The sequence below is a fragment of the Festucalex cinctus genome, chromosome 6, assembly GCF_051991245.1.
Source record: "Festucalex cinctus isolate MCC-2025b chromosome 6, RoL_Fcin_1.0, whole genome shotgun sequence".
Taxonomy (NCBI): domain Eukaryota; kingdom Metazoa; phylum Chordata; class Actinopteri; order Syngnathiformes; family Syngnathidae; genus Festucalex; species Festucalex cinctus.
This window is the reverse complement of record NC_135416.1, coordinates 25,437,799-25,447,222: the sequence shown is the minus strand read 5'-3', so window position 1 is coordinate 25,447,222 and position 9,424 is coordinate 25,437,799. Positions and strand designations below refer to the sequence as shown.

Here is a 9,424-nt window from a genome sequence, read left to right as displayed (position 1 = left end):
CGGGAAAGACAAGTGTCCCCTCACTGGGCTCCTCCTATCACCATCACTATCTCTGTCTCTGTCCATGGAGTCTTGAGAGTACAGCTTTTGAGGTGAGTCACTGTAGTCTAAACTTTTGCTGCTTCTCTCTGTTCTTCCAGGCCCAGTTCGACCATACTTGTGATAGGAATCCCGCTGTACATCTCGATGGTATTCATACCTATTTTCGGGTCTATCATTGAAATCATCCTTCCATCTTCTGTCTCTGTCAGCATAGTGCTGCCTTTGGCCATACTCAGGTCTTTTTGAGTGCATCTTCTCTCGACAAATCCAGCATGTGATGTAGTGGCAAAAACTGCAGGGAAAGAAAAGTAAATTTGCATTAAAAGTGTAGTTTTAAAGAAGAAAAAGAAAATGTCCAAAATGAGTTATTTTTTTAACCTTACTTTCACGCCCAAGTTGTTCTGTTTACATTGAAGCATCTACCGACCTTGAATGGGAAGTTAAGTACGTATTCCAGTTACTCTTGGTATGTATGTATCTATGTATGTATGTGTGATCTGTATCTGCTGTTTGATACACAATGGAACCACTGAATTCCAGGTTCCCCTCTGTTCACATTATTTATCTTACTACTTAAAACAACTACATACTGATGATGTAGAACATTTGTCCTAGATTACAACTTCTAAATTTTTCCGACGCAAAATCAAACACACACATTACTTGAATAATTTCCCCAATTTATAGTTGGCAAATCCCCCTGAAAAACTTTGAAATGAGGCAGGTCATTTACCAAATTCAGAAGGACATCTTTATTATACTTTTTTCTATGCTTCTGCCAAATGTAAAGTGAACTGGTCAATCGGTACACACTTTTTTTTGCACTCGCCACTGGCAAGGTCCCTTGTGATGTTACTGACCCACCTCAAGGCAGATATTTTCCACCAAGTGGATATTTTGCAGTGACCAGCAACTTGCCACTTTGAACTTTTTTTTTCCATAAATAAATAATTCAACAAGCACAAATTCGGCGCCAGTGAGTGCGTATTGGCTAGTAGCATTAAGGTTAATTTAAGACGGTCACAACAAAAGCATGGAGTCACAGGTTTGAATCCCGCTTTGTACATTAAAGAAAATAGAATTTCTTGACAGCATACTATAATATTATGGTTAGGATTAGACAGATAATGCAGATAACAGTTTGATAGTTATTCTGTTGGTTAAGCAGGTGATGTTGACAGCAGTCTATCTTCAGTGGCAAAACGAAATGAAAACTTTGTGAAGAGACACAGAAGGTGGTGAAGCAAGGCAGGAACCACGCCTAGTGCATAACTCCGTCCAGCGATTGAGCGTTGCTGGTCACGGCAAAATAGCGCTAGCAGGAGAGTTGCCGGTCACGGCAAAATATCTACTGCCTATTTTCCATCGCTTCCAGCACTAATCTCATGAATTTTATCAACATATATACCATAATGTGTGTTTTAACAACTCGTGAAATGTGTGTTCATTCTCGACTCATAATTAATTTGTGAATGTTTCTCACCCCACTAACCCCCCCTTTTTTTTTTTTTCTCCTACAAACTGTTTGGCTCTTTACGGCCATTTTTTTGTAAACCTAGGTACTTGGCTTTCTAAAATTATTTTGAGCTCATCAGTTCATCATCATATGTTGTCTGTTTCTATGTTTAGCAAGCTTTACAATTATGCCAGCATAAAAAAATGAAAAATAGGAAGGAAGGTTTTGAACATTTCGACCCATATTGCTTTTGCTTTTAGACGTTGGCCAGAAATGAGTGAATTTTCACCTGTTTTAAACAGCCATGACTATAACAACTAACAATAATTGTCTCGAGAAACGTATACTGCTGTGAAAGTCTATAAAATGTGGCTAATCTCAAGTAATCTTTGTAATTATACACACACGTACCTACCATGGATTGTGAAGCTTTTGTTTGCATTCGTCTGCTCAGGACTCAGTTAATATTACTAATTAAAGCGCTATTTATCCTGCCATCGTTGTTGGGTTCCAGTAAACCGTTTTAGATGCAGCTACTTTGAAGCAGATTGGAGACCAGTGTTAGCTAGCAACACTCAGTATTTAGCATTTCACAAATTACCTTGGATTCCACGACAGCTACCTTTCCGTCCGATAACGCTTGGATGCTATTTGGAGACGGATCCCTCTTGGTCAGTCTATAATTGAACAAATAAATGATTTGCACTCCAATTGCAAGGTTAAGTTGATGGCAGAGGTGTTCGGCAATGCGACGTTCTCCCACAGTCAAAGCTTAGTCCGTGGAGATTCAACCTCTATCGCCGCCTACAGGATGGAGTGTCTTATTCCGCTTTCTTTTTTTTAGTGAATCTTTGAAGGGAGGGAAAAAAAACAAATACTGAACAATACACTATCCATATATATCCATCCATCCATTTTCTTGACCGCTTATTCCTCACAAGGGTCGCGGGGGCTGCTGGTGCCTATCTCAGCTGGCTTGGGCAGTAGGCGGGGGACACCCTGGACTGGTTGCCAACCAATCGCAGGGCACACAGAGACGAACAACCATCCACACTCACACCTAGGGACAATTCGGAGCGCCCAATTAATCTGCCATGCATGTCTTTGGAATGTGGGAGGAGACCTGAGTACCCGGAGAAGACCCACGCGGGCACGGGGAGAACATGCAAACTATATATATATATATATATATATATATATATATATATATATATTTTATTATTTTTTTACCTTCAACCATTCAAAATGTTCAGTGGCATCAGACCGAGCCATACATATTTTTTTCTTTAACGCGCTATATAGGCAATAAAAAAAAAAAAAAACAGTATTGTTCTATGAACACAACTATGCTGTATATATTTTAAATTCAAATTGGAATATTTCATGAAAAATATTTCTTGAAAAAGTCAAATCATAATATATAATTTTCAAGCATGCCGTTTTTTTTGGAAATTGGGCTATGCTCTTGAATTGTGATAATGACGTTATGTTTTTTTGTTTGTTTGTTTTTGGGGGGGTTTTCCTTTCCACCACTCAAAATGTTTAGTGGAATCAGACGTATTCATACATATAGGGTTTTTTTGTTTCATTATTTTGATGCCCTCCTGGACAATGAAAGCAGTATTGTGCTATGACCATAAAGGCTAAATATGCCCTATATTAATTCAAAGGGGAAAATGTTTGAAGAAGAACAAGAACTAAGAACAAGATCTCGGATACAAGCGGCCGAAATGAGTTTCTTCCGCAGGGTGTAGGGTGAGAAGCTCCGTCATCCGGGAGGGACTCGCTGCTCCTCCGCGTTGAAAGGAGCCAGCTGAGGTGGCTCGGGCATCTGGTTCGGATGCCTCCTTGGAGAGGTGTTGCATGTCCCACTGGCGGGAGGTCCTGGGGACGACCAAGGACATGCTGGAGAGACTATGTCTCTCGGCTGGTCTGGGAACGCCTTGGGTTACCGCCGGATGAGCTGGTTGAAGTGGCTGGGGAGAGGGAAGTCTGGGTTTCCCTCCTGAAGCTGCTGCCCCCGCAACCCAACATTGGATAAGCGGTAGAAGATGGATGGGAAAATGTTTGTAATTAGAATCTTGAAAAGGTCAACAAATCACAACATTGATTTTTATAACAAAATTTATGAATAAAAATTTATAACAAAGTAGCAAAACTTATCAAACACAAAAAAACAGAACTAATGAAAATAGTAAACTAAACTGAGCTACTACAAACCCCAAATCTAACAATCTAACACTGTGGACACACTGGTGTTAAGTGATTCTTACAAATGTAAGTACCACATTTTTTGCAAGTATTACGAGCCCTAACTGGCTTTGTGCAATGTCCACATGGTCCCCGCTTTGTGGAGCGTCCAGCTTCCTGTTCCTCCTGCTCTTTTGAAACCTGTTGTTTTTTTCCCCACTGGGGCAAAATCAGGGCATTGCCCACCGCATCCAGAAAGAGGCGCCGCTTGAAGGGCTTGTCCTCGTTCCACTTCGGGTAGACAGCGGTGTAGAGGATATATGCATTGAAACATGACACATCAAGCATATGATAAAAAAGGGACATGGGCCACCTCATTGCCCGGTGCCGGCAGGAGTATGTGCTGCAAGCCTGTAAAAACATGGGGGGGGGAAATAAATTAAAAAAAAAAAAAATAAGTACAAAAGCCCCATTAGATTACATCAGATGACAACTTTGACAAAGACAAACCCTTTTATGATATACAATACAGGTGCTTACCTGCTCTAGGTGATCCACAGCACCTTTGCAGTTGTTGTAGTCATGGATGGCTTTGGGCTTTTTCTTTGGTGTTTGCATCACCTCCGGTTCTCGATGCCTGGTGCTGAGCAAGAGGACATCCTTTCCTTTTTTTGGTATGTATGACACCAAAGTATGGTCTGGCGTGAATGCAAATTTGCTTGAGAGGGCCTCTCTACCTGACATGTTCAGCAGCTCTGGAGGAAGTTCTGCTTTATTTTTCCTGATTGCTCCTACCAGTGTCATTTTTTTCTTCTTCAATTCAGCGGCTAGAGGAAAGGAAGTGAAAAACTTGTCTGTGGTCAACGTGTGACCCTCCAGCATGTCACACAAATCCAGGACTACTCTCATGCCCAGGTTTTTTTCCCTCACTCCTTCAGCAGGCTTCCCGGTATACACCTGCATGTTCCAGGCATAGGATGTTTTCGCATCGCAGAGTGTCCAGATCTTCAGCCCATATTTCGCCGGCTTGGAGGGCATGTATTGCTTGAAGGAGCAGCGGCCCCAGAAAGAGACGAGCTGCTCAGCAATACATACATCCCTCCCCAAGTTAAACATTTTGGGCATGAGTGAGTTCCAAGTAGGCCAAATGGAACACTTGCTGAATTTGTTCATTTGGCAATGCTGTGACCTGCACAGCCTGTCATCAAATCGGAGAGCCCTGTTTATATGGCAAAATCGTCCATGGGACATGGTGTCTGGAAACACTGGCCGTCCAATTTTTTCGTCCCATAGGCTCACTGTTGATTCATGCTTTGATTTATACGTTCCTGCCAGGATCAGCAACCCCAGATATGCTTGCAGCTCCTCGGCAGTTAACGTTTCCCACCCACTGACTGACCTTTGTCCTTGGAGGTTGGTCATATCAAGGATCCGATTGGTGATGTCTTCGTTGAAGAAGAGTTTGAAAGCAGTCAGAGGGCTGCTGGTCCTTTTAATGGCATACAATGTCGGTCCGGGGGTTGGGATGCGAGGTGGCAAAAAACGTCCCGTCACCTCGTGTGTGGGAGACCAGACAATTTTTTTTGTTTTTGAGAACCATTTGCCAACCTGTTCGTCAACATGTGCGCCGTTGTCGTCGTCATGGCTGCCGCCCTCCCCATCGACTTCTTCGTCTTCCTCCTCACTTGCGTCCTGAAATTCCTCGCTGTCCTCCTCTTCTGGGTGTGGTAGAAAATCAGCATCCTCTGATGCATCGGTATCAGAAGATAAATCTTCCAAACTTCCAAGAACGGAGTGTAGCGTCTCGTCGAATGGAATTTTACTCGCCATCGATCGGTTCAGCATGTTGTGGGACAGTCCATTCATGTGCGTGTTGATGAGTCGCGCTGGGAGTGACGTCTTTTGTTGTGAATGGGGTAGATGCACTGACCTGTATATATGCTTGGATAGCCGATAGCCGATACGAGTCGCGCTGGGAGTGACGTCTTTTGTTGTGAATGGGGTAGATGCACTGACCTGTATATATGCTTGGATAGCCGCTAGCCGATACATACACGCCAGTGCAAACCGTTGAAGTCACAGGGCGGCCATCTTGTTACTCCCACGTCGCGAGCAGACGACTGTATAAACTATAGGTATAGGTCGCTTGCACATCGTAATGCATCATGGGAGTTTTTTCTTCGGGCGCCATATTGGGTGGTCCGCCGGTTCACAAGGTACACTCGCGAGTTACACGGTAGAGCTTATCAACCTGATGTAATTTTCGCAGTATTTTCACGATTTACCGGAAGATCAAAAACAACGATTCAGGCAGAAGGTGTCTCTGTGTGGCGGGATTGATCCTAATTACGTCCTGACCAAGGGTGATTTTTTTTGACGGGGAAAGCTTGCTGGCCAAATGTGACTTCTCTGGACATCTTTCACTACCTCGTGTTGACAACATGCTCCATAACACGCCAACAAATCCCTGGAGGCTTACAATTATTTTGTAAGCGGGTGGATACAGAGTGTAAACTTTAACATCGCATCAGAAGAAACTGTTGTTGTTGCACGTAAGTAAACCACATGGTGTTGGTAATTCTGCACACAAAAATGTTGATTTGTTCTCAGGCTTCCTGTTATCATTGTGTTTACATGCACAGCTGGGTTTACCTGATGTGGTTTTTCTAACAATTTTATAACAGACAAATATGGCAGAGCGTATAAGAATAAAAAGTAACTATGCACAGCCTCCCCGTGGCTTAATTAAATTTAATGCTACCCTTTCACTAGTTACATGTTACTTAATCAACTTATTCTAAATGGTTAAGGTTAACCACTCTCAGAGGACGTATTTTTAGTTTCAGTTTCCAGTACAATAAAACGTGTTCATGGTAACTAATGAGCATACCGACAGCTTTTCTTATGATCTCACGGTTAATGCGGCTGTCACAACACCCAATTTCTGTCTGGTGCCGGATGGCAACAATTCCCATCACTTGTCACGACAACACCAATATTATTACCAGGTATGTATGGCTTTACTTTTTGTAGTTTATTATTTAATTCTATGTTTCATATTTTCATTACAATGTTTGTAATATTTTCAGATTCAGGCACAGATTGGTTTAACTGGACGGGACTTCTGCGACTTTGTGGTGTGGACAAAGTGTGATATTTACATTGAGCGAGTCCACCCAGATCGCTCGTTTTGGCCAGCTGGAAAAGCCAGTTTTTTTTTCTCCAAAAAGCCCTCCTTACCTGACCTGCTCGGGAGAGCATTTACTATATCAGCAGTGGACTTCCAGTGTTCCTGCTCAGCCGCCGTCACCTACCACTTGCTCATGTACTTCAAAGATGCGGAGTAAAGTAGTTTTTTGTGCTGCAGCAGATTGTAAAATCAAATGATATCACTTGAAGTGTGCCAATCTAGACTGCCAAAAGGACAGTGGTTTTGTGACAAGTGTGAAACAAGGATTATTGGGAAAACTGTAACACAGTACGGGTACTTGTCTTACATTAAACAAATTTAAAAGAGAGCAACTTTTTCCTCTGTACATAGCATAATGAAAGTCATTGCGTACCCCATCAACATTACATCATACCGTCATACTCTTAAAATAATGGCCTAATATTTTGACACAAATTATCAACCCTCGTGAGGATAAGCAGTAAGGAATGTATATATATATATATATATATATTTTATGTAAATATCTCAGGATGGTAGGCACCTGTGCTAAAATAAACTACATTAATTAACAGTTCAATTTTATCCGTGAAAATACTACATCTAATCATTATTCACTTCATTTTTTGTGTTTTTAGAAATAATAGAGATTTATGCCATTATTTTAAGAGGGACCATATTGCACATTGAGTCAAATCCTGTCATTTGTATTATGTATAGCTTTGTAAACAAACCCAACAATAGAATTTGTATAATCGCTGCCTTTATTAGCTCCAAACAAACAGTCACATGTTGTCCTCCTCCAATGCTTTGATGCTCGCCTTCGTTTCCATCATGTCATTGGCAATCAAGTCGGTTTGGCATGAGATCCCTAAAGACATAAAAAAAATTAAAAAAAGATCACAAAAAAAATACGGTACCAGTAATAGGTTTAATATAGTACTGTTCCTGTAACCAGCCTTTTTTTTGTCAGTGTAAAAGAAATGTACACATTTTGTTGCATTTTTTAATGTATGAACATTGCTACAGGCAAATACTTATTTCTATAAACACTTCCAAATGTCTCGAAAATATAAGGTGCGTGTACACACACAAACATAAACACATACATTCACTCATGCATACAATATATCATGTAATGAATTCTGAGTGGCATACCAGAGTCAATGATGTCAGCAGTACTTGAGGGTACAGGTTACTGGAGCCATCTGGCTGCATAACTGCAACAAACTCTGCCACTTCGAGTCGTCTTTTCTTTGCTTGTCTCTCCTGTGCACGTTCATATCTTGGCACCGACTGGGCTGAGACATAGATGTTGTAACTTGGGACCCAACTTTAATGTTGGAGCCCAGTCGGGATGATTGGACAGAAAAACGGGCGCAGGGCGACCTGCTAAAATAAACAAATATATAAACAAATAAAATATGGAAAGACTGGTTATTTTGCCGCAGTAGGGTGGGCGTGAATAAGTTATTTAGCATGATGTGTAGGCTACCGGGGGTCTGTTTTCTTGCATCACCCCCTTCTGTCTCTTTTTTCCAAGTTTACATTTTGCCACCAAAAAACATGTTATCGGCATTACGAGCCCAAGATTAATCCATCCAATTTCGGCAGTAAACACTTTGCACTGGCACTACTTTGGGTGAAAATGTTCGATGTTAGCTTTCGGCTAACGTCCGCTAGCGAGCTTGTACTACCGAACTTGCTTGCTCATGAATCCAAAAAATAAGCAACTTGCCCATATATGGGCGGTCGAAACGTTATTAATCCTCATGCATTAAATAAAGGTAAACAAGCTTACCGCTCACAAAGTGATCGCTGCACACACGAGCCCAAAGTAACGACTTCCCTCCGGAGTCCGCACTCCTCTGTCTCCAGGCCCTGGTTCCTAATTATTTTAGGAATTCGGAAAAGAAAGACCGACCATTTTCTCCCTTGGCTTTGTTCGAATAGCCAATAATGCAGCAACAATGTGCCATTTTAACCGCAGACAACAAACGTGATACGTGTTGAACGAATCACTACGTGGAGGTGGAGACCACCCAGGATGGCGACAACAACAAATCCGTGGCGGAAGTGACGACATGTGCAAGCGACCTATAGGTACAGATGAGACATATACAGCTCGTAGACAGTTAGCATAGGCTGGAGACGGGGTGGGGGGTTTCTGTCGGGGTGGGCACTATTTTATAACAAGTAAATGAAAAAAAAAGAGAAAGAAATAATGAATAAGTGTATGCGCTGCTTTCTGCGATTGGCTGGCAACCAGTTCAGGGTGTACCCCGCCTACTGCCCATAGCCAGCTGAGATAGGCTCCAGAACCCCCCCCCCCCACACACACACACACACACACACCCTTGTGAGGAGCAAGCGGTTCAGAAAATGGACAAATGGATGGATGGTATGTGCTGCTTTGACGACCACCTTTTTCTTTTATCGCTCAGTTCCTTAGACCCCAATATTAGAATTGGCAGAGGCATCTTTTGTTGAATTATAGTTATAATTGTTTAATATAGCTATACATGCCCTGCGATTGGCTGGCAACCAGTTCAGCGTGTATCCCGCCT

The 9,424-nt window shown here is 42.1% G+C and overlaps 1 protein-coding gene and 1 long non-coding RNA gene across 6 annotated transcripts in view; both read right to left on the bottom strand.

Annotated features, from left to right (window-relative positions):
• The window catches only part of LOC144020572 (uncharacterized), a 32,195-nt gene extending 29,788 nt beyond the window's left edge, over nt 1-2,407 (bottom strand). For 4 of the 5 annotated variants that reach the window (XR_013283916.1, XR_013283917.1, XR_013283918.1 and 1 more), the window contains exons 1-2: nt 2,100-2,404; nt 1-334 (exon numbers count right to left, since the gene is read on the bottom strand). The exon at nt 1-334 is cut by the window's left edge and continues 348 nt beyond it. The gene's annotated coding sequence lies outside the window, so the exon portion shown is untranslated. Of the gene's footprint in view, nt 335-2,099 lie in introns of all 5 variants that reach the window. The other variant, XR_013283920.1, reaches the window with a different exon arrangement.
• A 5,220-nt stretch (nt 2,408-7,627) lies between these two features.
• LOC144020249 (uncharacterized) lies at nt 7,628-9,169 on the bottom strand. The gene is made up of 3 exons (XR_013283838.1): nt 8,659-9,169; nt 8,016-8,246; nt 7,628-7,728 (listed from the first exon to the last, which is right to left on the bottom strand). It is a non-coding gene; the product is annotated as an uncharacterized LOC144020249 (long non-coding RNA).
• Between the last annotated feature and the right edge of the window lie 255 nt (nt 9,170-9,424).